Here is a 23386-nt window from a genome sequence, read left to right as displayed (position 1 = left end):
GTTAGAATTTATTGCCACAAAGAGCACTTTTATCCTATAACGCTCAACCTTTGAAAGTGCAAGACTAGTAAAAAGTTTTTTCCCATACCGGGAGTCGAACCCGGGCCACCTGGGTGAAAACCAGGAATCCTAACCGATAGACCATATGGGAGCAGTTATTAAGTATAATGAGTCATGGACTAAGAAAAAGTGGGAATAAAGAAAATATATATATATTTTTTCATTTTGCCGCTTTGAGCTTGTCTACAAACATCTGGTGGTTGCCTCGTTAGCGCAGTAGGAAGCGTGTCAGTCTCATAATCTGAAGGTCGTGAGTTCGATCCTCACACGAGGCACTGTTCAGTGAGTTTTTGTCTTCCTCCATTCATGCAGGAAATCGGGTATTTCTGCCGAAACGTTTTTAATATATGAGGAAAGTGTTGTTGATTTCCTTGTCATTTTTGAGTGAGTAGAAGAGATGGGAATGATTTGAGCTTTAAATCCAAAATAGGATCTTGCCTAAAAAGAAACAATATTAAAGCAAAGTCCCAATCAGATTGGGTGAAATAGTCTGATGGTTTCTTATTTATTGGCGAAACTAGTTCATTAAAAAAAGGAAAATGAGCCAAACTGACAGGATAAAGGGGTTGTTGACTTGGAGTGAGAAGGGAACAATAGGAATTATTTGAGTTTTCAAGCTCAAATATAATCTGGTGAAAAGAGGAGGAATGGGTAAACAAAGACTTTTATCCTATAACGCTCAACCTTTGAAAGTGCAAGACTAGTAAAAGGTTTTTTCCCATACCGGGAGTCGAACCCGGGCCACCTGGGTGAAAACCAGGAATCCTAACCGCTAGACCATATGGGAGCAGTTATTAAGTATAATGAGTCATGGACTAAGAAAAAGTGGGAATAAAGAAAATATATATATATATTTTTCATTTTGCCGCTTTGAGATTGTCTACAAACATCTGGTGGTTGCCTCGTTAGCGCAGTAGGAAGCGTGTCAGTCTCATAATCTGAAGGTTGTGAGTTCGATCCTCACACGAGGCACTTTTCAGTGAGTTTTTGTCTTCCTCCATTCATGCAGGAAATCGGGTATTTCTGCCGAAACGTTTTTAATATATGAGGAAAGTGTTGTTGATTTCCTTGTCATTTTTGAGTGAGTAGAAGAGATGGGAATGATTTGAGCTTTAAATCCAAAATAGGATCTTGCCTAAAAAGAAACAATATTAAAGCAAAGTCCCAATCAGATTGGGTGAAATAGTCTGATGGTTTCTTATTTATTGGCGAAACTAGTTCATTAAAAAAAGGAAAATGAGCCAAACTGACAGGATAAAGGGGTTGTTGACTTGGAGTGAGAAGGGAACAATAGGAATTATTTGAGTTTTCAAGCTCAAATATAATCTGGTGAAAAGAGGAGGAATGGGTAAACAAAGATAAGTTAGAATTTATGGCCACAAAGAGCACTTTTATCCTATAACGCTCAACCTTTGAAAGTGCAAGACTAGTAAAAAGTTTTTTCCCATACCGGGAGTCGAACCCAGGCCACCTGGGTGAAAACCAGGAATCCTAACCGATAGACCATATGGGAGCAGTTATTAAGTATAATGAGTCATGGACTAAGAAAAAGTGGGAATAAAGAAAATATATATATATTTTTTCATTTTGCCGCTTTGAGCTTGTCTACAAACATCTGGTGGTTGCCTCGTTAGCGCAGTAGGAAGCGTGTCAGTCTCATAATCTGAAGGTCGTGAGTTCGATCCTCACACGAGGCACTGTTCAGTGAGTTTTTGTCTTCCTCCATTCATGCAGGAAATCGGGTATTTCTGCCGAAACGTTTTTAATATATGAGGAAAGTGTTGTTGATTTCCTTGTCATTTTTGAGTGAGTAGAAGAGATGGGAATGATTTGAGCTTTAAATCCAAAATAGGATCTTGCCTAAAAAGAAACAATATTAAAGCAAAGTCCCAATCAGATTGGGTGAAATAGTCTGATGGTTTCTTATTTATTGGCGAAACTAGTTCATTAAAAAAAGGAAAATGAGCCAAACTGACAGGATAAAGGGGTTGTTGACTTGGAGTGAGAAGGGAACAATAGGAATTATTTGAGTTTTCAAGCTCAAATATAATCTGGTGAAAAGAGGAGGAATGGGTAAACAAAGATAAGTTAGAATTTATGGCCACAAAGAGCACTTTTATCCTATAACGCTCAACCTTTGAAAGTGCAAGACTAGTAAAAGGTTTTTTCCCATACTGGGAGTCGAAGCCGGGCCACTTGGGTTAAAACCAGGAATCCTAACCGCTAGACCATATGGGAGCAGTTATTAAGTATAATGAGTCATGGACTAAGAAAAAGTGGGAATAAAGAAAATATATATATATTTTTTCATTTTGCCGCTTTGAGCTTGTCTACAAACATCTGGTGGTTGCCTCGTTAGCGCAGTAGGAAGCGTGTCAGTCTCATAATCTGAAGGTCGTGAGTTCGATCCTCACACGAGGCACTGTTCAGTGAGTTTTTGTCTTCCTCCATTCATGCAGGAAATCGGGTATTTCTGCCGAAACGTTTTTAATATATGAGGAAAGTGTTGTTGATTTCCTTGTCATTTTTGAGTGAGTAGAAGAGATGGGAATGATTTGAGCTTTAAATCCAAAATAGGATCTTGCCTAAAAAGAAACAATATTAAAGCAAAGTCCCAATCAGATTGGGTGAAATAGTCTGATGGTTTCTTATTTATTGGCGAAACTAGTTCATTAAAAAAAGGAAAATGAGCCAAACTGACAGGATAAAGGGGTTGTTGACTTGGAGTGAGAAGGGAACAATAGGAATTATTTGAGTTTTCAAGCTCAAATATAATCTGGTGAAAAGAGGAGGAATGGGTAAACAAAGATAAGTTAGAATTTATGGCCACAAAGAGCACTTTTATCCTATAACGCTCAACCTTTGAAAGTGCAAGACTAGTAAAAAGTTTTTTCCCATACCAGGAGTCGAACCTGGGCCACCTGGGTGAAAACCAGGAATCCTAACCGATAGACCATATGGGAGCAGTTATTAAGTATAATGAGTCATGGACTAAGAAAAAGTGGGAATAAAGAAAATATATATATATTTTTTCATTTTGCCGCTTTGAGCTTGTCTACAAACATCTGGTGGTTGCCTCGTTAGAGCAGTAGGAAGCGTGTCAGTCTCATAATCTGAAGGTCGTGAGTTCGATCCTCACACGAGGCACTGTTCAGTGAGTTTTTGTCTTCCTCCATTCATGCAGGAAATCGGGTATTTCTGCCGAAACGTTTTTAATATATGAGGAAAGTGTTGTTGATTTCCTTGTCATTTTTGAGTGAGTAGAAGAGATGGGAATGATTTGAGCTTTAAATCCAAAATAGGATCTTGCCTAAAAAGAAACAATATTAAAGCAAAGTCCCAATCAGATTGGGTGAAATAGTCTGATGGTTTCTTATTTATTGGCGAAACTAGTTCATTAAAAAAAGGAAAATGAGCCAAACTGACAGGATAAAGGGGTTGTTGACTTGGAGTGAGAAGGGAACAATAGGAATTATTTGAGTTTTCAAGCTCAAATATAATCTGGTGAAAAGAGGAGGAATGGGTAAACAAAGATAAGTTAGAATTTATGGCCACAAAGAGCACTTTTATCCTATAACGCTCAACCTTTGAAAGTGCAAGACTAGTAAAAGGTTTTTTCCCATACCGGGAGTCGAACCCGGGCCACTTGGGTGAAAACCAGGAATCCTAACCGCTAGACCATATGGGAGCAGTTATTAAGTATAATGAGTCATGGACTAAGAAAAAGTGGGAATAAAGAAAATATATATATATTTTTTCATTTTGCCGCTTTGAGCTTGTCTACAAACATCTGGTGGTTGCCTCGTTAGCGCAGTAGGAAGCGTGTCAGTCTCATAATCTGAAGGTCGTGAGTTCGATCCTCACACGAGGCACTGTTCAGTGAGTTTTTGTCTTCCTCCATTCATGCAGGAAATCGGGTATTTCTGCCGAAACGTTTTTAATATATGAGGAAAGTGTTGTTGATTTCCTTGTCATTTTTGAGTGAGTAGAAGAGATGGGAATGATTTGAGCTTTAAATCCAAAATAGGATCTTGCCTAAAAAGAAACAATATTAAAGCAAAGTCCCAATCAGATTGGGTGAAATAGTCTGATGGTTTCTTATTTATTGGCGAAACTAGTTCATTAAAAAAAGGAAAATGAGCCAAACTGACAGGATATGAGGAAAGTGTTGTTGATTTCCTTGTCATTTTTGAGTGAGTAGAAGAGATGGGAATGATTTGAGCTTTAAATCCAAAATAGGATCTTGCCTAAAAAGAAACAATATTAAAGCAAAGTCCCAATCAGATTGGGTGAAATAGTCTGATGGTTTCTTATTTATTGGCGAAACTAGTTCATTAAAAAAAGGAAAATGAGCCAAACTGACAGGATAAAGGGGTTGTTGACTTGGAGTGAGAAGGGAACAATAGGAATTATTTGAGTTTTCAAGCTCAAATATAATCTGGTGAAAAGAGGAGGAATGGGTAAACAAAGATAAGTTAGAATTTATGGCCACAAAGAGCACTTTTATCCTATAACGCTCAACCTTTGAAAGTGCAAGACTAGTAAAAGGTTTTTTCCCATACCGGGAGTCGAACCCGGGCCACTTGGGTGAAAACCAGGAATCCTAACCGCTAGACCATATGGGAGCAGTTATTAAGTATAATGAGTCATGGACTAAGAAAAAGTGGGAATAAAGAAAATATATATATATTTTTTCATTTTGCCGCTTTGAGCTTGTCTACAAACATCTGGTGGTTGCCTCGTTAGCGCAGTAGGAAGCGTGTCAGTCTCATAATCTGAAGGTCGTGAGTTCGATCCTCACACGAGGCACTGTTCAGTGAGTTTTTGTCTTCCTCCATTCATGCAGGAAATCGGGTATTTCTGCCGAAACGTTTTTAATATATGAGGAAAGTGTTGTTGATTTCCTTGTCATTTTTGAGTGAGTAGAAGAGATGGGAATGATTTGAGCTTTAAATCCAAAATAGGATCTTGCCTAAAAAGAAACAATATTAAAGCAAAGTCCCAATCAGATTGGGTGAAATAGTCTGATGGTTTCTTATTTATTGGCGAAACTAGTTCATTAAAAAAAGGAAAATGAGCCAAACTGACAGGATATGAGGAAAGTGTTGTTGATTTCCTTGTCATTTTTGAGTGAGTAGAAGAGATGGGAATGATTTGAGCTTTAAATCCAAAATAGGATCTTGCCTAAAAAGAAACAATATTAAAGCAAAGTCCCAATCAGATTGGGTGAAATAGTCTGATGGTTTCTTATTTATTGGCGAAACTAGTTCATTAAAAAAAGGAAAATGAGCCAAACTGACAGGATAAAGGGGTTGTTGACTTGGAGTGAGAAGGGAACAATAGGAATTATTTGAGTTTTCAAGCTCAAATATAATCTGGTGAAAAGAGGAGGAATGGGTAAACAAAGATAAGTTAGAATTTATGGCCACAAAGAGCACTTTTATCCTATAACGCTCAACCTTTGAAAGTGCAAGACTAGTAAAAGGTTTTTTCCCATACCGGGAGTCGAACCCGGGCTACTTGGGTGAAAACCAGGAATCCTAACCGCTAGACCATATGGGAGCAGTTATTAAGTATAATGAGTCATGGACTAAGAAAAAGTGGGAATAAAGAAAATATATATATATTTTTTCATTTTGCCGCTTTGAGCTTGTCTACAAACATCTGGTGGTTGCCTCGTTAGCGCAGTAGGAAGCGTGTCAGTCTCATAATCTGAAGGTCGTGAGTTCGATCCTCACACGAGGCACTGTTCAGTGAGTTTTTGTCTTCCTCCATTCATGCAGGAAATCGGGTATTTCTGCCGAAACGTTTTTAATATATGAGGAAAGTGTTGTTGATTTCCTTGTCATTTTTGAGTGAGTAGAAGAGATGGGAATGATTTGAGCTTTAAATCCAAAATAGGATCTTGCCTAAAAAGAAACAATATTAAAGCAAAGTCCCAATCAGATTGGGTGAAATAGTCTGATGGTTTCTTATTTATTGGCGAAACTAGTTCATTAAAAAAAGGAAAATGAGCCAAACTGACAGGATAAAGGGGTTGTTGACTTGGAGTGAGAAGGGAACAATAGGAATTATTTGAGTTTTCAAGCACAAATATAATCTGGTGAAAAGAGGAGGAATGGGTAAACAAAGATAAGTTAGAATTTATGGCCACAAAGAGCACTTTTATCCTATAACGCTCAACCTTTGAAAGTGCAAGACTAGTAAAAGGTTTTTTCCCATACCGGGAGTCGAACCCGGGCCACTTGGGTTAAAACCAGGAATCCTAACCGCTAGACCATATGGGAGCAGTTATTAAGTATAATGAGTCATGGACTAAGAAAAAGTGGGAATAAAGAAAATGTATATATATTTTTTCATTTTGCCGCTTTGAGCTTGTCTACAAACATCTGGTGGTTGCCTCGTTAGCGCAGTAGGAAGCGTGTCTGTCTAATAATCTGAAGGTCGTGAGTTCGATCCTCACACGAGGCACTGTTCAGTGAGTTTTTGTCTTCCTCCATTCATGCAGGAAATCGGGTATTTCTGCCGAAACGTTTTTAATATATGAGGAAAGTGTTGTTGATTTCCTTGTCATTTTTGAGTGAGTAGAAGAGATGGGAATGATTTGAGCTTTAAATCCAAAATAGGATCTTGCCTAAAAAGAAACAATATTAAAGCAAAGTCCCAATCAGATTGGGTGAAATAGTCTGATGGTTTCTTATTTATTGGCGAAACTAGTTCATTAAAAAAAGGAAAATGAGCCAAACTGACAGGATAAAGGGGTTGTTGACTTGGAGTGAGAAGGGAACAATAGGAATTATTTGAGTTTTCAAGCACAAATATAATCTGGTGAAAAGAGGAGGAATGGGTAAACAAAGATAAGTTAGAATTTATGGCCACAAAGAGCACTTTTATCCTATAACGCTCAACCTTTGAAAGTGCAAGACTAGTAAAAGGTTTTTTCCCATACCGGGAGTCGAACCCGGGCCACTTGGGTTAAAACCAGGAATCCTAACCGCTAGACCATATGGGAGCAGTTATTAAGTATAATGAGTCATGGACTAAGAAAAAGTGGGAATAAAGAAAATGTATATATATTTTTTCATTTTGCCGCTTTGAGCTTGTCTACAAACATCTGGTGGTTGCCTCGTTAGCGCAGTAGGAAGTGTGTCTGTCTAATAATCTGAAGGTCGTGAGTTCGATCCTCACACGAGGCACTGTTCAGTGAGTTTTTGTCTTCCTCCATTCATGCAGGAAATCTGGTTTTTCTGCCGAAACGTTTTTAATATATGAGGAAAGTGTTGTTGATTTCCTTGTCATTTTTGAGTGAGTAGAAGAGATGGGAATGATTTGAGCTTTAAATCCAAAATAGGATCTTGCCTAAAAAGAAACAATATTAAAGCAAAGTCCCAATCAGATTGGGTGAAATAGTCTGATGGTTTCTTATTTATTGGCGAAACTAGTTCATTAAAAAAAGGAAAATTACCCAAACTGACAGGATAAAGGGGTTGTTGACTTGGAGTGAGAAGGGAACAATAGGAATTATTTGAGTTTCAAGCTCAAATAGGATCTGGTGAAAAGAGGAGGAATGGGTAAACAAAGATAAGTAAGAATTTATGGCCACAAAGAGCACTTTTATCCTATAACGCTCAACCTTTGAAAATGCAAGACTAGTAAAAGGTTATTTCCCATACCGGGAGTCGAACCCAGGCCATCTGGGTGAAAACCAGGAATCCTAACCGCTAGACCATATGGGAGCAGTTATTAAGTAAAATTAGTCATGGACTAAGAAAAAGTGGGAATAAAGAAAATTTATATAGATTTTTTCATTTTGCCGCTTTGATCTTGTCTACAAACATCTGGCGGTTGCCTCGTTAGCGCAGTAGGAAGCGTGTCAGTCTAATAATCTGAAGGTCGTGAGTTCGATCCTCACACGAGGCACTGTTCAGTGAGTTTTTGTCTTCCTCCATTCATGCAGGAAATCTGGTTTTTCTGCCGAAACGTTTTTAATATATGAGGAAAGTGTTGTTGATTTCCTTGTCATTTTTGAGTGAGTAGAAGAGATGGGAATGATTTGAGCTTTAAATCCAAAATAGGATCTTGCCTAAAAAGAAACAATATTAAAGCAAAGTCCCAATCAGATTGGGTGAAATAGTCTGATGGTTTCTTATTTATTGGCGAAACTAGTTCATTAAAAAAAGGAAAATTAGCCAAACTGACAGGATAAAGGGGTTGTTGACTTGGAGTGAGAAGGGAACAATAGGAATTATTTGAGTTTCAAGCTCAAATAGGATCTGGTGAAAAGAGGAGGAATGGGTAAACAAAGATAAGTTAGAATTTATGGCCACAAAGAGCACTTTTATCCTATAACGCTCAACCTTTGAAAATGCAAGACTAGTAAAAGGTTATTTCCCATACCAGGAGTCGAACCCAGGCCACCTGGGTGAAAACCAGGAATCCTAACCGCTAGACCATATGGGAGCAGTTATTAAGTAAAATTAGTCATGGACTAAGAAAAAGTGGGAATAAAGAAAATTTATATATATTTTTTCATTTTGCCGCTTTGATCTTGTCTACAAACATCTGGCGGTTGCCTCGTTAGCGCAGTAGGAAGCGTGTCAGTCTAATAATCTGAAGGTCGTGAGTTCGATCCTCACACGAGGCACTGTTCAGTGAGTTTTTGTCTTCCTCCATTCATGCAGGAAATCTGGTTTTTCTGCCGAAACGTTTTTAATATATGAGGAAAGTTTTGTTGATTTCCTTGTCATTTTTGAGTGAGTAGAAGAGATGGGAATGATTTGAGCTTTAAATCCAAAATAGGACCTTGCCTAAAAAGAAACAATATTAAAGCAAAGTCCCAATCAGATTGGGTAAAATAGTCTGATGGTTTCTTATTTATTGGCGAAACTAGTTCATTAAAAAAAGGAAAATTAGCCAAACTGACAGGATAAAGGGGTTGTTGACTTGGAGTGAGAAGGGAACAATAGGAATTATTTGAGTTTTCAAGCTCAAATAGGATCTGGTGAAAAGAGGAGGAATGGGTAAACAAAGATAAGTTAGAATTTATGGCCACAAAGAGCACTTTTATCCTATAACGCTCAACCTTTGAAAATAAAAGGTTATTTCCCATACCGGGAGTCGAACCCGGGCCACCTGGGTGAAAACCAAGAATCCTAACCGCTAGACCATATGTGAGCTGTTATTAAGTATAATGAGTCATGGACTAAGAAAAAGTGGGAATAAAGAAAATCTATATATATTTTTTCATTTTGCCGCTTTGAGCTTGTCTACAAACATCTGGTGGTTGCCTCGTTAGCGCAGTAGGAAGCGTGTCAGTCTCATAATCTGAAGGTCGTGAGTTCGATCCTCACACGAGGCACTGTTCAGTGAGTTTTTGTCTTCCTCCATTCATGCAGGAAATCGGGTTTTTCTGCCGAAACGTTTTTAATATATGAGGAAAGTGTTGTTGATTTCCTTGTCATTTTTGAGTGAGTAGAAGAGATGGGAATGATTTGAGCTTTAAATCCAAAATAGGATTTTGCCTAAAAAGAAACAATATTAAAGCAAAGTCCCAATCAGATTGGGTGAAATAGTCTGATGGTTTCTTATTTATTAGCGAAACTAGTTCATTAAAAAAAGGAAAATTAGCCAAACTGACAGGATAAAGGGGTTGTTGACTTGGAGTGAGAAGGGAACAATAGGAATTATTTGAGTTTTCAAGCTCAAATAGGATCTGGTGAAAAGAGGAGGAATGGGTAAACAAAGATAAGTTAGAATTTATGGCCACAAAGAGCACTTTTATCCCATAACGCTCAACCTTTGAAAATGCAAGACTAGTAAAAGGTTATTTCCCATACCGGGAGTCGAACCCAGGCCACCTGGGTGAAAACCAGGAATCCTAACCGCTAGACCATATGGGAGCAGTTATTAAGTAAAATTAGTCATGGACTAAGAAAAAGTGGGAATAAAGAAAATTTATATATATTTTTTCATTTTGCCGCTTTGATCTTGTCTACAAACATCTGGCGGTTGCCTCGTTAGCGCAGTAGGAAGCGTGTCAGTCTAATAATCTGAAGGTCGTGAGTTCGATCCTCACACGAGGCACTGTTCAGTGAGTTTTTGTCTTCCTCCATTCATGCAGGAAATCTGGTTTTTCTGCCGAAACGTTTTTAATATATGAGGAAAGTTTTGTTGATTTCCTTGTCATTTTTGAGTGAGTAGAAGAGATGGGAATGATTTGAGCTTTAAATCCAAAATAGGACCTTGCCTAAAAAGAAACAATATTAAAGCAAAGTCCCAATCAGATTGGGTAAAATAGTCTGATGGTTTCTTATTTATTGGCGAAACTAGTTCATTAAAAAAAGGAAAATTAGCCAAACTGACAGGATAAAGGGGTTGTTGACTTGGAGTGAGAAGGGAACAATAGGAATTATTTGAGTTTTCAAGCTCAAATAGGATCTGGTGAAAAGAGGAGGAATGGGTAAACAAAGATAAGTTAGAATTTATGGCCACAAAGAGCACTTTTATCCTATAACGCTCAACCTTTGAAAATAAAAGGTTATTTCCCATACCGGGAGTCGAACCCGGGCCACCTGGGTGAAAACCAAGAATCCTAACCGCTAGACCATATGTGAGCTGTTATTAAGTATAATGAGTCATGGACTAAGAAAAAGTGGGAATAAAGAAAATCTATATATATTTTTTCATTTTGCCGCTTTGAGCTTGTCTACAAACATCTGGTGGTTGCCTCGTTAGCGCAGTAGGAAGCGTGTCAGTCTCATAATCTGAAGGTCGTGAGTTCGATCCTCACACGAGGCACTGTTCAGTGAGTTTTTGTCTTCCTCCATTCATGCAGGAAATCTGGTTTTTCTGCCGAAACGTTTTTAATATATGAGGAAAGTTTTGTTGATTTCCTTGTCATTTTTGAGTGAGTAGAAGAGATGGGAATGATTTGAGCTTTAAATCCAAAATAGGACCTTGCCTAAAAAGAAACAATATTAAAGCAAAGTCCCAATCAGATTGGGTAAAATAGTCTGATGGTTTCTTATTTATTGGCGAAACTAGTTCATTAAAAAAAGGAAAATTAGCCAAACTGACAGGATAAAGGGGTTGTTGACTTGGAGTGAGAAGGGAACAATAGGAATTATTTGAGTTTTCAAGCTCAAATAGGATCTGGTGAAAAGAGGAGGAATGGGTAAACAAAGATAAGTTAGAATTTATGGCCACAAAGAGCACTTTTATCCTATAACGCTCAACCTTTGAAAATAAAAGGTTATTTCCCATACCGGGAGTCGAACCCGGGCCACCTGGGTGAAAACCAAGAATCCTAACCGCTAGACCATATGTGAGCTGTTATTAAGTATAATGAGTCATGGACTAAGAAAAAGTGGGAATAAAGAAAATCTATATATATTTTTTCATTTTGCCGCTTTGAGCTTGTCTACAAACATCTGGTGGTTGCCTCGTTAGCGCAGTAGGAAGCGTGTCAGTCTCATAATCTGAAGGTCGTGAGTTCGATCCTCACACGAGGCACTGTTCAGTGAGTTTTTGTCTTCCTCCATTCATGCAGGAAATCGGGTTTTTCTGCCGAAACGTTTTTAATATATGAGGAAAGTGTTGTTGATTTCCTTGTCATTTTTGAGTGAGTAGAAGAGATGGGAATGATTTGAGCTTTAAATCCAAAATAGGATTTTGCCTAAAAAGAAACAATATTAAAGCAAAGTCCCAATCAGATTGGGTGAAATAGTCTGATGGTTTCTTATTTATTAGCGAAACTAGTTCATTAAAAAAAGGAAAATTAGCCAAACTGACAGGATAAAGGGGTTGTTGACTTGGAGTGAGAAGGGAACAATAGGAATTATTTGAGTTTTCAAGCTCAAATAGGATCTGGTGAAAAGAGGAGGAATGGGTAAACAAAGATAAGTTAGAATTTATGGCCACAAAGAGCACTTTTATCCCATAACGCTCAACCTTTGAAAATGCAAGACTAGTAAAAGGTTATTTCCCATACCGGGAGTCGAACCCAGGCCACCTGGGTGAAAACCAGGAATCCTAACCGCTAGACCATATGGGAGCAGTTATTAAGTAAAATTAGTCATGGACTAAGAAAAAGTGGGAATAAAGAAAATTTATATATATTTTTTCATTTTGCCGCTTTGATCTTGTCTACAAACATCTGGCGGTTGCCTCGTTAGCGCAGTAGGAAGCGTGTCAGTCTAATAATCTGAAGGTCGTGAGTTCGATCCTCACACGAGGCACTGTTCAGTGAGTTTTTGTCTTCCTCCATTCATGCAGGAAATCTGGTTTTTCTGCCGAAACGTTTTTAATATATGAGGAAAGTTTTGTTGATTTCCTTGTCATTTTTGAGTGAGTAGAAGAGATGGGAATGATTTGAGCTTTAAATCCAAAATAGGACCTTGCCTAAAAAGAAACAATATTAAAGCAAAGTCCCAATCAGATTGGGTAAAATAGTCTGATGGTTTCTTATTTATTGGCGAAACTAGTTCATTAAAAAAAGGAAAATTAGCCAAACTGACAGGATAAAGGGGTTGTTGACTTGGAGTGAGAAGGGAACAATAGGAATTATTTGAGTTTTCAAGCTCAAATAGGATCTGGTGAAAAGAGGAGGAATGGGTAAACAAAGATAAGTTAGAATTTATGGCCACAAAGAGCACTTTTATCCTATAACGCTCAACCTTTGAAAATAAAAGGTTATTTCCCATACCGGGAGTCGAACCCGGGCCACCTGGGTGAAAACCAAGAATCCTAACCGCTAGACCATATGTGAGCTGTTATTAAGTATAATGAGTCATGGACTAAGAAAAAGTGGGAATAAAGAAAATCTATATATATTTTTTCATTTTGCCGCTTTGAGCTTGTCTACAAACATCTGGTGGTTGCCTCGTTAGCGCAGTAGGAAGCGTGTCAGTCTCATAATCTGAAGGTCGTGAGTTCGATCCTCACACGAGGCACTGTTCAGTGAGTTTTTGTCTTCCTCCATTCATGCAGGAAATCGGGTTTTTCTGCCGAAACGTTTTTAATATATGAGGAAAGTGTTGTTGATTTCCTTGTCATTTTTGAGTGAGTAGAAGAGATGGGAATGATTTGAGCTTTAAATCCAAAATAGGATTTTGCCTAAAAAGAAACAATATTAAAGCAAAGTCCCAATCAGATTGGGTGAAATAGTCTGATGGTTTCTTATTTATTAGCGAAACTAGTTCATTAAAAAAAGGAAAATTAGCCAAACTGACAGGATAAAGGGGTTGTTGACTTGGAGTGAGAAGGGAACAATAGGAATTATTTGAGTTTTCAAGCTCAAATAGGATCTGGTGAAAAGAGGAGGAATGGGTAAACAAAGATAAGTTAGAATTTATGGCCACAAAGAGCACTTTTATCCCATAACGCTCAACCTTTGAAAATGCAAGACTAGTAAAAGGTTATTTCCCATACCGGGAGTCGAACCCAGGCCACCTGGGTGAAAACCAGGAATCCTAACCGCTAGACCATATGGGAGCAGTTATTAAGTAAAATTAGTCATGGACTAAGAAAAAGTGGGAATAAAGAAAATTTATATATATTTTTTCATTTTGCCGCTTTGAGCTTGTCTACAAACATCTGGTGGTTGCCTCGTTAGCGCAATAGGCAGCGTGTCAGTCTCATAATCTGAAGGTCGTGAGTTCGATCCTCACCCGAGGCACTGTTCAGTGAGTTTTTGTCTTCCTCCATTCATGCAGGAAATCGGGTTTTTCTGCCGAAACGTTTTTAATATATGAGGAAAGTGTTGTTGATTTCCTTGTCATTTTTGAGTGAGTAGAAGAGATGGGAATGATTTGAGCTTTAAATCCAAAATAGGATTTTGCCTAAAAAGAAACAATATTAAAGCAAAGTCCCAATCAGATTGGGTAAAATAGTCTGATGGTTTCTTATTTATTGGCGAAACTAGTTCATTAAAAAAAGGAAAATTAGCCAAACTGACAGGATAAAGGGGTTGTTGACTTGGAGTGAGAAGGGAACAATAGGAATTATTTGAGTTTTCAAGCTCAAATAGGATCTGGTGAAAAGAGGAGGAATGGGTAAACAAAGATAAGTTAGAATTTATGGCCACAAAGAGCACTTTTATCCTATAACGCTCAACCTTTGAAAATGTAAAAGGTTATTTCCCATACCGGGAGTCGAACCCGGGCCACCTGGGTGAAAACCAGGAATCCTAACAGCTAGACCATATGGGAGCAGTTATTAAGTATAATGAGTCATGGACTAAGAAAAGGTGGGAATAAAGAAAATTTATATATATTTTTTCATTTTGCCGCTTTGAGCTTGTCTACAAATATCTGGTGGTTGCCTCGTTAGCGCAGTAGGAAGTGTGTCAGTCTAATAATCTGAAGGTCGTGAGTTCGATCCTCACACGAGGCACTGTTCAGTGAGTTTTTGTCTTCCTCCATTCATGCAGGAAATCTGGTTTTTCTGCCGAAACGTTTTTAATATATGAGGAAAGTGTTGTTGATTTCCTTGTCATTTTTGAGTGAGTAGAAGAGATGGGAATGATTTGAGCTTTAAATCCAAAATAGGATCTTGTCTAAAAAGAAACAATATTAAAGCAAAGTCCCAATCAGATTGGGTAAAATAGTCTGATGGTTTCTTATTTATTGGCGAAACTAGTTCATTAAAAAAAGGAAAATTAGCCAAACTGACAGGATAAAGGGGTTGTTGACTTGGAGTGAGAAGGGAACAATAGGAATTATTTGAGTTTTCAAGCTCAAATATAATCTGGTGAAAAGAGGAGGAATGGGTAAACAAAGATAAGTTAGAATTTATGCCACAAAGAGCACTTTTATCCTATAACGCTCAACCTTTGAAAGTGCAAGACTAGTAAAAGTTTTTTTTCCCATACCGGGAGTCGAACCCGGGCCACCTGGGTGAAAACCAGGAATCCTAACCGCTAGACCATATGGGAGCAGTTATTAAGTATAATGAGTCATGGACTAAGAAAAAGTGGGAATAAAGAAAATATATATATATTTTTTCATTTTGCCGATTTGAGCTTGTCTACAAACATCTGGTGGTTGCCTCGTTAGCGCAGTAGGAAGCGTTTCAGTCTCATAATCTGAAGGTCGTGAGTTTGATCCTCACACGAGGCACTGTTCAGTGAGTTTTTGTCTTCCTCCATTCATGCAGGAAATCGGGTATTTCTGCCGAAACGTTTTTAATATATGAGGAAAGTGTTGTTGATTTCCTTGTCATTTTTGAGTGAGTAGAATAGATGGGAATGATTTGAGCTTTAAATCCAAAATAGGATCTTGCCTAAAAAGAAACAATATTAAAGCAAAGTCCCAATCAGATTGGGTGAAATAGTCTGATGGTTTCTTATTTATTGGCGAAACTAGTTCATTAAAAAAAGGAAAATGAGCCAAACTGACAGGATAAAGGGGTTGTTGACTTGGAGTGAGAAGGGAACAATAGGAATTATTTGAGTTTTCAAGCTCAAATATAATCTGGTGAAAAGAGGAGGAATGGGTAAACAAAGATAAGTTAGAATTTATGGCCACAAAGAGCACTTTTATCCTATAACGCTCAACCTTTGAAAGTGCAAGACTAGTAAAAGGTTCTTTCCCATAACGGGAGTCGAACCCGGGCCACCTGGGTGAAAACCAGGAATCCTAACCGCTAAACCATATGGGAGCAGTTATTAAGTATAATGAGTCATGGACTAAGAAAAAGTGGGAATAAAGAAAATATATATATATTTTTTCATTTTGCCGCTTTGAGCTTGTCTACAAACATCTGGTGGTTGCCTCGTTAGCGCAGTAGGAAGCGTGTCAGTCTCATAATCTGAAGGTCGTGAGTTCGATCCTCACACGAGGCACTGTTCAGTGAGTTTTTGTCTTCCTCCATTCGGGTATCGGAAATCGGGTATTTCTGCCGAAACTTTTTTAATATATGAGGAAAGTGTTGTTGATTTCCTTGTCATTTTTGAGTGAGTAGAAGAATTGGGAATGATTTGAGCTTTAAATCCAAAATAGGATCTTGCCTAAAAAGAAACAATATTAAAGCAAAGTCCCAATCAGATTGGGTGAAATAGTCTGATGGTTTCTTATTTATTGGCGAAACTAGTTCATTAAAAAAAGGAAAATGAGCCAAACTGACAGGATAAAGGGGTTGTTGACTTGGAGTGAGAAGGGAACAATAGGAATTATTTGAGTTTTCAAGCTCAAATAGGATCTGGTGAAAAGAGGAGGAATGGGTAAACAAAGATAAGTTAGAATTTATGCCACAAAGAGCACTTTTATCCTATAACGCTCAACCTTTGAAAGTGCAAGACTAGTAAAAGGTTTTTTCCCATACCGGGAGTCGAACCCGGGCCACCTGGGTGAAAACCAGGAATCCTAACCGCTAGACCATATGGAAGCAGTTATTAAGTAAAATGAGTCATGGACTAAGAAAAGGTGGGAATAAAGAAAATTTATATATATTTTTTCATTTTGCCGCTTTGAGCTTGTCTACAAATATCTGGTGGTTGCCTCGTTAGCGCAGTAGGAAGTGTGTCAGTCTAATAATCTGAAGGTCGTGAGTTCGATCCTCACACGAGGCACTGTTCAGTGAGTTTTTGTCTTCCTCCATTCATGCAGGAAATCTGGTTTTTCTGCCGAAACGTTTTTAATATATGAGGAAAGTGTTGTTGATTTCCTTGTCATTTTTGAGTGAGTAGAAGAGATGGGAATGATTTGAGCTTTAAATCCAAAATAGGATCTTGCCTAAAAAGAAACAATATTAAAGCAAAGTCCCAATCAGATTGGGTGAAATAGTCTGATGGTTTCTTATTTATTGGCGAAACTAGTTCATTAAAAAAAGGAAAATGAGCCAAACTGACAGGATAAAGGGGTTGTTGACTTGGAGTGAGAAGGGAACAATAGGAATTATTTGAGTTTTCAAGCTCAAATATAATCTGGTGAAAAGAGGAGGAATGGGTAAACAAAGATAAGTTAGAATTTATGGCCACAAAGAGCACTTTTATCCTATAACGCTCAACCTTTGAAAGTGCAAGACTAGTAAAAGGTTCTTTCCCATAACGGGAGTCGAACCCGGGCCACCTGGGTGAAAACCAGGAATCCTAACCGCTAAACCATATGGGAGCAGTTATTAAGTATAATGAGTCATGGACTAAGAAAAAGTGGGAATAAAGAAAATATATATATATTTTTTCATTTTGCCGCTTTGAGCTTGTCTACAAACATCTGGTGGTTGCCTCGTTAGCGCAGTAGGAAGCGTGTCAGTCTCATAATCTGAAGGTCGTGAGTTCGATCCTCACACGAGGCACTGTTCAGTGAGTTTTTGTCTTCCTCCATTCGGGTATCGGAAATCGGGTATTTCTGCCGAAACTTTTTTAATATATGAGGAAAGTGTTGTTGATTTCCTTGTCATTTTTGAGTGAGTAGAAGAATTGGGAATGATTTGAGCTTTAAATCCAAAATAGGATCTTGCCTAAAAAGAAACAATATTAAAGCAAAGTCCCAATCAGATTGGGTGAAATAGTCTGATGGTTTCTTATTTATTGGCGAAACTAGTTCATTAAAAAAAGGAAAATGAGCCAAACTGACAGGATAAAGGGGTTGTTGACTTGGAGTGAGAAGGGAACAATAGGAATTATTTGAGTTTTCAAGCTCAAATATAATCTGGTGAAAAGAGGAGGAATGGGTAAACAAAGATAAGTTAGAATTTATGGCCACAAAGAGCACTTTTATCCTATAACGCTCAACCTTTGAAAGTGCAAGACTAGTAAAAGGTTCTTTCCCATAACGGGAGTCGAACCTGGGTGAAAACCAGGAATCCTAACCGCTAAACCATATGGGAGCAGTTATTAAGTATAATGAGTCATGGACTAAGAAAAAGTGGGAATAAAGAAAATATATATATATTTTTTCATTTTGCCGCTTTGAGCTTGTCTACAAACATCTGGTGGTTGCCTCGTTAGCGCAGTAGGAAGCGTGTCAGTCTCATAATCTGAAGGTCGTGAGTTCGATCCTCACACGAGGCACTGTTCAGTGAGTTTTTGTCTTCCTCCATTCGGGTATCGGAAATCGGGTATTTCTGCCGAAACTTTTTTAATATATGAGGAAAGTGTTGTTGATTTCCTTGTCATTTTTGAGTGAGTAGAAGAGATGGGAATGATTTGAGCTTTAAATCCAAAATAGGATCTTGCCTAAAAAGAAACAATATTAAAGCAAAGTCCCAATCAGATTGGGTGAAATAGTCTGATGGTTTCTTATTTATTGGCGAAACTAGTTCATTAAAAAAAGGAAAATGAGCCAAGCTGACAGGATAAAGGGGTTGTTGACTTGGAGTGAGAAGGGAACAATAGGAATTATTTGAGTTTTCAAGCTCAAATATAATCTGGTGAAAAGAGGAGGAATGGGTAAACAAAGATAAGTTAGAATTTATGCCACAAAGAGCACTTTTATCCTATAACGCTCAACCTTTGAAAGTGCAAGACTAGTAAAAGTTTTTTTTCCCATACCGGGAGTCGAACCCGGGCCACCTGGGTGAAAACCAGGAATCCTAACCGCTAGACCATATGGGAGCAGTTATTAAGTATAATGAGTCATGGACTAAGAAAAAGTGGGAATAAAGAAAATATATATATATTTTTTCATTTTGCCGATTTGAGCTTGTCTACAAACATCTGGTGGTTGCCTCGTTAGCGCAGTAGGAAGCGTTTCAGTCTCATAATCTGAAGGTCGTGAGTTTGATCCTCACACGAGGCACTGTTCAGTGAGTTTTTGTCTTCCTCCATTCATGCAGGAAATCGGGTATTTCTGCCGAAACGTTTTTAATATATGAGGAAAGTGTTGTTGATTTCCTTGTCATTTTTGAGTGAGTAGAATAGATGGGAATGATTTGAGCTTTAAATCCAAAATAGGATCTTGCCTAAAAAGAAACAATATTAAAGCAAAGTCCCAATCAGATTGGGTGAAATAGTCTGATGGTTTCTTATTTATTGGCGAAACTAGTTCATTAAAAAAAGGAAAATGAGCCAAACTGACAGGATAAAGGGGTTGTTGACTTGGAGTGAGAAGGGAACAATAGGAATTATTTGAGTTTTCAAGCTCAAATATAATCTGGTGAAAAGAGGAGGAATGGGTAAACAAAGATAAGTTAGAATTTATGGCCACAAAGAGCACTTTTATCCTATAACGCTCAACCTTTGAAAGTGCAAGACTAGTAAAAGGTTCTTTCCCATAACGGGAGTCGAACCCGGGCCACCTGGGTGAAAACCAGGAATCCTAACCGCTAAACCATATGGGAGCAGTTATTAAGTATAATGAGTCATGGACTAAGAAAAAGTGGGAATAAAGAAAATATATATATATTTTTTCATTTTGCCGCTTTGAGCTTGTCTACAAACATCTGGTGGTTGCCTCGTTAGCGCAGTAGGAAGCGTGTCAGTCTCATAATCTGAAGGTCGTGAGTTCGATCCTCACACGAGGCACTGTTCAGTGAGTTTTTGTCTTCCTCCATTCGGAAATCGGGTATTTCTGCCGAAACTTTTTTAATATATGAGGAAAGTGTTGTTGATTTCCTTGTCATTTTTGAGTGAGTAGAAGAGATGGGAATGATTTGAGCTTTAAATCCAAAATAGGATCTTGCCTAAAAAGAAACAATATTAAAGCAAAGTCCCAATCAGATTGGGTAAAATAGTCTGATGGTTTCTTATTTATTGGCGAAACTAGTTCATTAAAAAAAGGAAAATTAGCCAAACTGACAGGATAAAGGGGTTGTTGACTTGGAGTGAGAAGGGAACAATAGGAATTATTTGAGTTTTCAAGCTCAAATAGGATCTGGTGAAAAGAGGAGGAATGGGTAAACAAAGATAAGTTAGAATTTATGGCCACAAAGAGCACTTTTATCCTATAACGCTCAACCTTTGAAAATGTAAAAGGTTATTTCCCATACCGGGAGTCGAACCCGGGCCACCTGGGTGAAAACCAGGAATCCTAACCGCTAGACCATATGGAAGCAGTTATTAAGTAAAATGAGTCATGGACTAAGAAAAGGTGGGAATAAAGAAAATTTATATATATTTTTTCATTTTGCCGCTTTGAGCTTGTCTACAAATATCTGGTGGTTGCCTCGTTAGCGCAGTAGGAAGTGTGTCAGTCTAATAATCTGAAGGTCGTGAGTTCGATCCTCACACGAGGCACTGTTCAGTGAGTTTTTGTCTTCCTCCATTCATGCAGGAAATCTGGTTTTTCTGCCGAAACGTTTTTAATATATGAGGAAAGTGTTGTTGATTTCCTTGTCATTTTTGAGTGAGTAGAAGAGATGGGAATGATTTGAGCTTTAAATCCAAAATAGGATCTTGCCTAAAAAGAAACAATATTAAAGCAAAGTCCCAATCAGATTGGGTGAAATAGTCTGATGGTTTCTTATTTATTGGCGAAACTAGTTCATTAAAAAAAGGAAAATGAGCCAAACTGACAGGATAAAGGGGTTGTTGACTTGGAGTGAGAAGGGAACAATAGGAATTATTTGAGTTTTCAAGCTCAAATATAATCTGGTGAAAAGAGGAGGAATGGGTAAACAAAGATAAGTTAGAATTTATGGCCACAAAGAGCACTTTTATCCTATAACGCTCAACCTTTGAAAGTGCAAGACTAGTAAAAGGTTCTTTCCCATACCGGGAGTCGAACCCGGGCCACCTGGGTGAAAATCAGGAATCCTAACCGCTAGACCATAAGGGAGAAGTTATTAAGTATAATGAGTCATGGACTAAGAGAAAGTGGGAATAAAGAAAATATATATATATTTTTTCATTTTGCCGCTTTGAGCATGTCTACAAACATCTGGTGGTTGCCTCGTTAGCGCAGTAGGAAGCGTGTTAGTCTCATAATCAGAAGGTCGTGAGTTCGATCCTCACACGAGGCACTGTTCAGTGAGTTTTTGTCTTCCTCCATTCGGGTATCGGAAATCGGGTATTTCTGCCGAAACTTTTTTAATATATGAGGAAAGTGTTGTTGATTTCCTTGTCATTTTTGAGTGAGTAGAAGAATTGGGAATGATTTGAGCTTTAAATCCAAAATAGGATCTTGCCTAAAAAGAAACAATATTAAAGCAAAGTCCCAATCAGATTGGGTGAAATAGTCTGATGGTTTCTTATTTATTGGCGAAACTAGTTCATTAAAAAAAGGAAAATGAGCCAAACTGACAGGATAAAGGGGTTGTTGACTTGGAGTGAGAAGGGAACAATAGGAATTATTTGAGTTTTCAAGCTCAAATATAATCTGGTGAAAAGAGGAGGAATGGGTAAACAAAGATAAGTTAGAATTTATGGCCACAAAGAGCACTTTTATCCTATAACGCTCAACCTTTGAAAGTGCAAGACTAGTAAAAGGTTCTTTCCCATAACGGGAGTCGAACCTGGGTGAAAACCAGGAATCCTAACCGCTAAACCATATGGGAGCAGTTATTAAGTATAATGAGTCATGGACTAAGAAAAAGTGGGAATAAAGAAAATATATATATATTTTTTCATTTTGCCGCTTTGAGCTTGTCTACAAACATCTGGTGGTTGCCTCGTTAGCGCAGTAGGAAGCGTGTCAGTCTCATAATCTGAAGGTCGTGAGTTCGATCCTCACACGAGGCACTGTTCAGTGAGTTTTTGTCTTCCTCCATTCGGGTATCGGAAATCGGGTATTTCTGCCGAAACTTTTTTAATATATGAGGAAAGTGTTGTTGATTTCCTTGTCATTTTTGAGTGAGTAGAAGAGATGGGAATGATTTGAGCTTTAAATCCAAAATAGGATCTTGCCTAAAAAGAAACAATATTAAAGCAAAGTCCCAATCAGATTGGGTGAAATAGTCTGATGGTTTCTTATTTATTGGCGAAACTAGTTCATTAAAAAAAGGAAAATGAGCCAAACTGACAGGATAAAGGGGTTGTTGACTTGGAGTGAGAAGGGAACAATAGGAATTATTTGAGTTTTCAAGCTCAAATATAATCTGGTGAAAAGAGGAGGAATGGGTAAACAAAGATAAGTTAGAATTTATGGCCACAAAGAGCACTTTTATCCTATAACGCTCAACCTTTGAAAGTGCAAGACTAGTAAAAGGTTCTTTCCCATAACGGGAGTCGAACCCGGGCCACCTGGGTGAAAACCAGGAATCCTAACCGCTAAACCATATGGGAGCAGTTATTAAGTATAATGAGTCATGGACTAAGAAAAAGTGGGAATAAAGAAAATATATATATATTTTTTCATTTTGCCGCTTTGAGCTTGTCTACAAACATCTGGTGGTTGCCTCGTTAGCGCAGTAGGAAGCGTGTCAGTCTCATAATCTGAAGGTCGTGAGTTCGATCCTCACACGAGGCACTGTTCAGTGAGTTTTTGTCTTCCTCCATTCATGCAGGAAATCTGGTTTTTCTGCCGAAACGTTTTTAATATATGAGGAAAGTGTTGTTGATTTCCTTGTCATTTTTGAGTGAGTAGAAGAGATGGGAATGATTTGAGCTTTAAATCCAAAATAGGATCTTGCCTAAAAAGAAACAATATTAAAGCAAAGTCCCAATCAGATTGGGTAAAATAGTCTGATGGTTTCTTATTTATTGGCGAAACTAGTTCATTAAAAAAAGGAAAATTAGCCAAACTGACAGGATAAAGGGGTTGTTGACTTGGAGTGAGAAGGGAACAATAGGAATTATTTGAGTTTTCAAGCTCAAATAGGATCTGGTGAAAAGAGGAGGAATGGGTAAACAAAGATAAGTTAGAATTTATGGCCACAAAGAGCACTTTTATCCTATAACGCTCAACCTTTGAAAATGTAAAAGGTTATTTCCCATACCGGGAGTCGAACCCGGGCCACCTGGGTGAAAACCAGGAATCCTAACCGCTAGACCATATGGAAGCAGTTATTAAGTAAAATGAGTCATGGACTAAGAAAAGGTGGGAATAAAGAAAATTTATATATATTTTTTCATTTTGCCGCTTTGAGCTTGTCTACAAATATCTGGTGGTTGCCTCGTTAGCGCAGTACGAAGTGTGTTAGTCTAATAATCTGAAGGTCGTGAGTTCGATCCTCACACGAGGCACTGTTCAGTGAGTTTTTGTCTTCCTCCATTCATGCAGGAAATCTGGTTTTTCTGCCGAAACGTTTTTAATATATGAGGAAAGTGTTGTTGATTTCCTTGTCATTTTTGAGTGAGTAGAAGAGATGGGAATGATTTGAGCTTTAAATCCAAAATAGGATCTTGCCTAAAAAGAAACAATATTAAAGCAAAGTCCCAATCAGATTGGGTGAAATAGTCTGATGGTTTCTTATTTATTGGCGAAACTAGTTCATTAAAAAAAGGAAAATG

General features: G+C 37.9%; 34 non-coding genes across 34 annotated transcripts; 21 read left to right on the top strand and 13 right to left on the bottom strand.

Annotated features, from left to right (window-relative positions):
• Positions 1–79: 79 nt before the first annotated feature.
• On the bottom strand, positions 80–151 carry TRNAE-UUC (transfer RNA glutamic acid (anticodon UUC)). The gene has a single exon. It is a non-coding gene; the product is annotated as a tRNA-Glu (tRNA).
• A 111-nt stretch (positions 152–262) lies between these two features.
• TRNAM-CAU (transfer RNA methionine (anticodon CAU)) lies at positions 263–335 on the top strand. The gene has a single exon. It is a non-coding gene; the product is annotated as a tRNA-Met (tRNA).
• Positions 336–775: 440 nt separating this feature from the next.
• TRNAE-UUC (transfer RNA glutamic acid (anticodon UUC)) lies at positions 776–847 on the bottom strand. Its single transcript has one exon. It is a non-coding gene; the product is annotated as a tRNA-Glu (tRNA).
• A 112-nt stretch (positions 848–959) lies between these two features.
• Positions 960–1032, top strand: TRNAM-CAU (transfer RNA methionine (anticodon CAU)). Its single transcript has one exon. It is a non-coding gene; the product is annotated as a tRNA-Met (tRNA).
• A 652-nt stretch (positions 1033–1684) lies between these two features.
• On the top strand, positions 1685–1757 carry TRNAM-CAU (transfer RNA methionine (anticodon CAU)). The gene has a single exon. It is a non-coding gene; the product is annotated as a tRNA-Met (tRNA).
• Positions 1758–2409: 652 nt separating this feature from the next.
• On the top strand, positions 2410–2482 carry TRNAM-CAU (transfer RNA methionine (anticodon CAU)). Its single transcript has one exon. It is a non-coding gene; the product is annotated as a tRNA-Met (tRNA).
• A 1194-nt stretch (positions 2483–3676) lies between these two features.
• On the bottom strand, positions 3677–3748 carry TRNAE-UUC (transfer RNA glutamic acid (anticodon UUC)). Its single transcript has one exon. It is a non-coding gene; the product is annotated as a tRNA-Glu (tRNA).
• Positions 3749–3859: 111 nt separating this feature from the next.
• On the top strand, positions 3860–3932 carry TRNAM-CAU (transfer RNA methionine (anticodon CAU)). Its single transcript has one exon. It is a non-coding gene; the product is annotated as a tRNA-Met (tRNA).
• Positions 3933–4613: 681 nt separating this feature from the next.
• On the bottom strand, positions 4614–4685 carry TRNAE-UUC (transfer RNA glutamic acid (anticodon UUC)). The gene has a single exon. It is a non-coding gene; the product is annotated as a tRNA-Glu (tRNA).
• A 111-nt stretch (positions 4686–4796) lies between these two features.
• Positions 4797–4869, top strand: TRNAM-CAU (transfer RNA methionine (anticodon CAU)). The gene has a single exon. It is a non-coding gene; the product is annotated as a tRNA-Met (tRNA).
• Positions 4870–5733: 864 nt separating this feature from the next.
• TRNAM-CAU (transfer RNA methionine (anticodon CAU)) lies at positions 5734–5806 on the top strand. Its single transcript has one exon. It is a non-coding gene; the product is annotated as a tRNA-Met (tRNA).
• A 2101-nt stretch (positions 5807–7907) lies between these two features.
• Positions 7908–7980, top strand: TRNAI-AAU (transfer RNA isoleucine (anticodon AAU)). The gene has a single exon. It is a non-coding gene; the product is annotated as a tRNA-Ile (tRNA).
• Positions 7981–8631: 651 nt separating this feature from the next.
• TRNAI-AAU (transfer RNA isoleucine (anticodon AAU)) lies at positions 8632–8704 on the top strand. The gene has a single exon. It is a non-coding gene; the product is annotated as a tRNA-Ile (tRNA).
• Positions 8705–9345: 641 nt separating this feature from the next.
• On the top strand, positions 9346–9418 carry TRNAM-CAU (transfer RNA methionine (anticodon CAU)). Its single transcript has one exon. It is a non-coding gene; the product is annotated as a tRNA-Met (tRNA).
• A 469-nt stretch (positions 9419–9887) lies between these two features.
• TRNAE-UUC (transfer RNA glutamic acid (anticodon UUC)) lies at positions 9888–9959 on the bottom strand. The gene has a single exon. It is a non-coding gene; the product is annotated as a tRNA-Glu (tRNA).
• Positions 9960–10070: 111 nt separating this feature from the next.
• TRNAI-AAU (transfer RNA isoleucine (anticodon AAU)) lies at positions 10071–10143 on the top strand. The gene has a single exon. It is a non-coding gene; the product is annotated as a tRNA-Ile (tRNA).
• A 641-nt stretch (positions 10144–10784) lies between these two features.
• Positions 10785–10857, top strand: TRNAM-CAU (transfer RNA methionine (anticodon CAU)). The gene has a single exon. It is a non-coding gene; the product is annotated as a tRNA-Met (tRNA).
• Positions 10858–11498: 641 nt separating this feature from the next.
• TRNAM-CAU (transfer RNA methionine (anticodon CAU)) lies at positions 11499–11571 on the top strand. The gene has a single exon. It is a non-coding gene; the product is annotated as a tRNA-Met (tRNA).
• A 469-nt stretch (positions 11572–12040) lies between these two features.
• TRNAE-UUC (transfer RNA glutamic acid (anticodon UUC)) lies at positions 12041–12112 on the bottom strand. Its single transcript has one exon. It is a non-coding gene; the product is annotated as a tRNA-Glu (tRNA).
• A 111-nt stretch (positions 12113–12223) lies between these two features.
• Positions 12224–12296, top strand: TRNAI-AAU (transfer RNA isoleucine (anticodon AAU)). The gene has a single exon. It is a non-coding gene; the product is annotated as a tRNA-Ile (tRNA).
• Positions 12297–12937: 641 nt separating this feature from the next.
• On the top strand, positions 12938–13010 carry TRNAM-CAU (transfer RNA methionine (anticodon CAU)). The gene has a single exon. It is a non-coding gene; the product is annotated as a tRNA-Met (tRNA).
• Positions 13011–13479: 469 nt separating this feature from the next.
• On the bottom strand, positions 13480–13551 carry TRNAE-UUC (transfer RNA glutamic acid (anticodon UUC)). The gene has a single exon. It is a non-coding gene; the product is annotated as a tRNA-Glu (tRNA).
• Positions 13552–14195: 644 nt separating this feature from the next.
• Positions 14196–14267, bottom strand: TRNAE-UUC (transfer RNA glutamic acid (anticodon UUC)). The gene has a single exon. It is a non-coding gene; the product is annotated as a tRNA-Glu (tRNA).
• Positions 14268–14920: 653 nt separating this feature from the next.
• Positions 14921–14992, bottom strand: TRNAE-UUC (transfer RNA glutamic acid (anticodon UUC)). Its single transcript has one exon. It is a non-coding gene; the product is annotated as a tRNA-Glu (tRNA).
• An 836-nt stretch (positions 14993–15828) lies between these two features.
• TRNAM-CAU (transfer RNA methionine (anticodon CAU)) lies at positions 15829–15901 on the top strand. Its single transcript has one exon. It is a non-coding gene; the product is annotated as a tRNA-Met (tRNA).
• Positions 15902–16371: 470 nt separating this feature from the next.
• TRNAE-UUC (transfer RNA glutamic acid (anticodon UUC)) lies at positions 16372–16443 on the bottom strand. The gene has a single exon. It is a non-coding gene; the product is annotated as a tRNA-Glu (tRNA).
• Positions 16444–17279: 836 nt separating this feature from the next.
• On the top strand, positions 17280–17352 carry TRNAM-CAU (transfer RNA methionine (anticodon CAU)). The gene has a single exon. It is a non-coding gene; the product is annotated as a tRNA-Met (tRNA).
• Positions 17353–17997: 645 nt separating this feature from the next.
• Positions 17998–18070, top strand: TRNAM-CAU (transfer RNA methionine (anticodon CAU)). Its single transcript has one exon. It is a non-coding gene; the product is annotated as a tRNA-Met (tRNA).
• A 471-nt stretch (positions 18071–18541) lies between these two features.
• On the bottom strand, positions 18542–18613 carry TRNAE-UUC (transfer RNA glutamic acid (anticodon UUC)). Its single transcript has one exon. It is a non-coding gene; the product is annotated as a tRNA-Glu (tRNA).
• Positions 18614–19449: 836 nt separating this feature from the next.
• Positions 19450–19522, top strand: TRNAM-CAU (transfer RNA methionine (anticodon CAU)). Its single transcript has one exon. It is a non-coding gene; the product is annotated as a tRNA-Met (tRNA).
• A 455-nt stretch (positions 19523–19977) lies between these two features.
• Positions 19978–20049, bottom strand: TRNAE-UUC (transfer RNA glutamic acid (anticodon UUC)). The gene has a single exon. It is a non-coding gene; the product is annotated as a tRNA-Glu (tRNA).
• A 1554-nt stretch (positions 20050–21603) lies between these two features.
• On the top strand, positions 21604–21676 carry TRNAM-CAU (transfer RNA methionine (anticodon CAU)). Its single transcript has one exon. It is a non-coding gene; the product is annotated as a tRNA-Met (tRNA).
• A 654-nt stretch (positions 21677–22330) lies between these two features.
• Positions 22331–22403, top strand: TRNAM-CAU (transfer RNA methionine (anticodon CAU)). The gene has a single exon. It is a non-coding gene; the product is annotated as a tRNA-Met (tRNA).
• A 460-nt stretch (positions 22404–22863) lies between these two features.
• On the bottom strand, positions 22864–22935 carry TRNAE-UUC (transfer RNA glutamic acid (anticodon UUC)). The gene has a single exon. It is a non-coding gene; the product is annotated as a tRNA-Glu (tRNA).
• Between the last annotated feature and the right edge of the window lie 451 nt (positions 22936–23386).

The sequence above is a fragment of the Rhinoderma darwinii genome, chromosome 3 (genome assembly GCF_050947455.1).
Source record: "Rhinoderma darwinii isolate aRhiDar2 chromosome 3, aRhiDar2.hap1, whole genome shotgun sequence".
In the NCBI taxonomy this organism is placed as follows: Eukaryota; Metazoa; Chordata; class Amphibia; order Anura; family Rhinodermatidae; genus Rhinoderma; species Rhinoderma darwinii.
The sequence above is the reverse complement of the archived record's forward strand: the minus strand, read 5'-3'. Positions and strand labels throughout refer to the sequence as shown.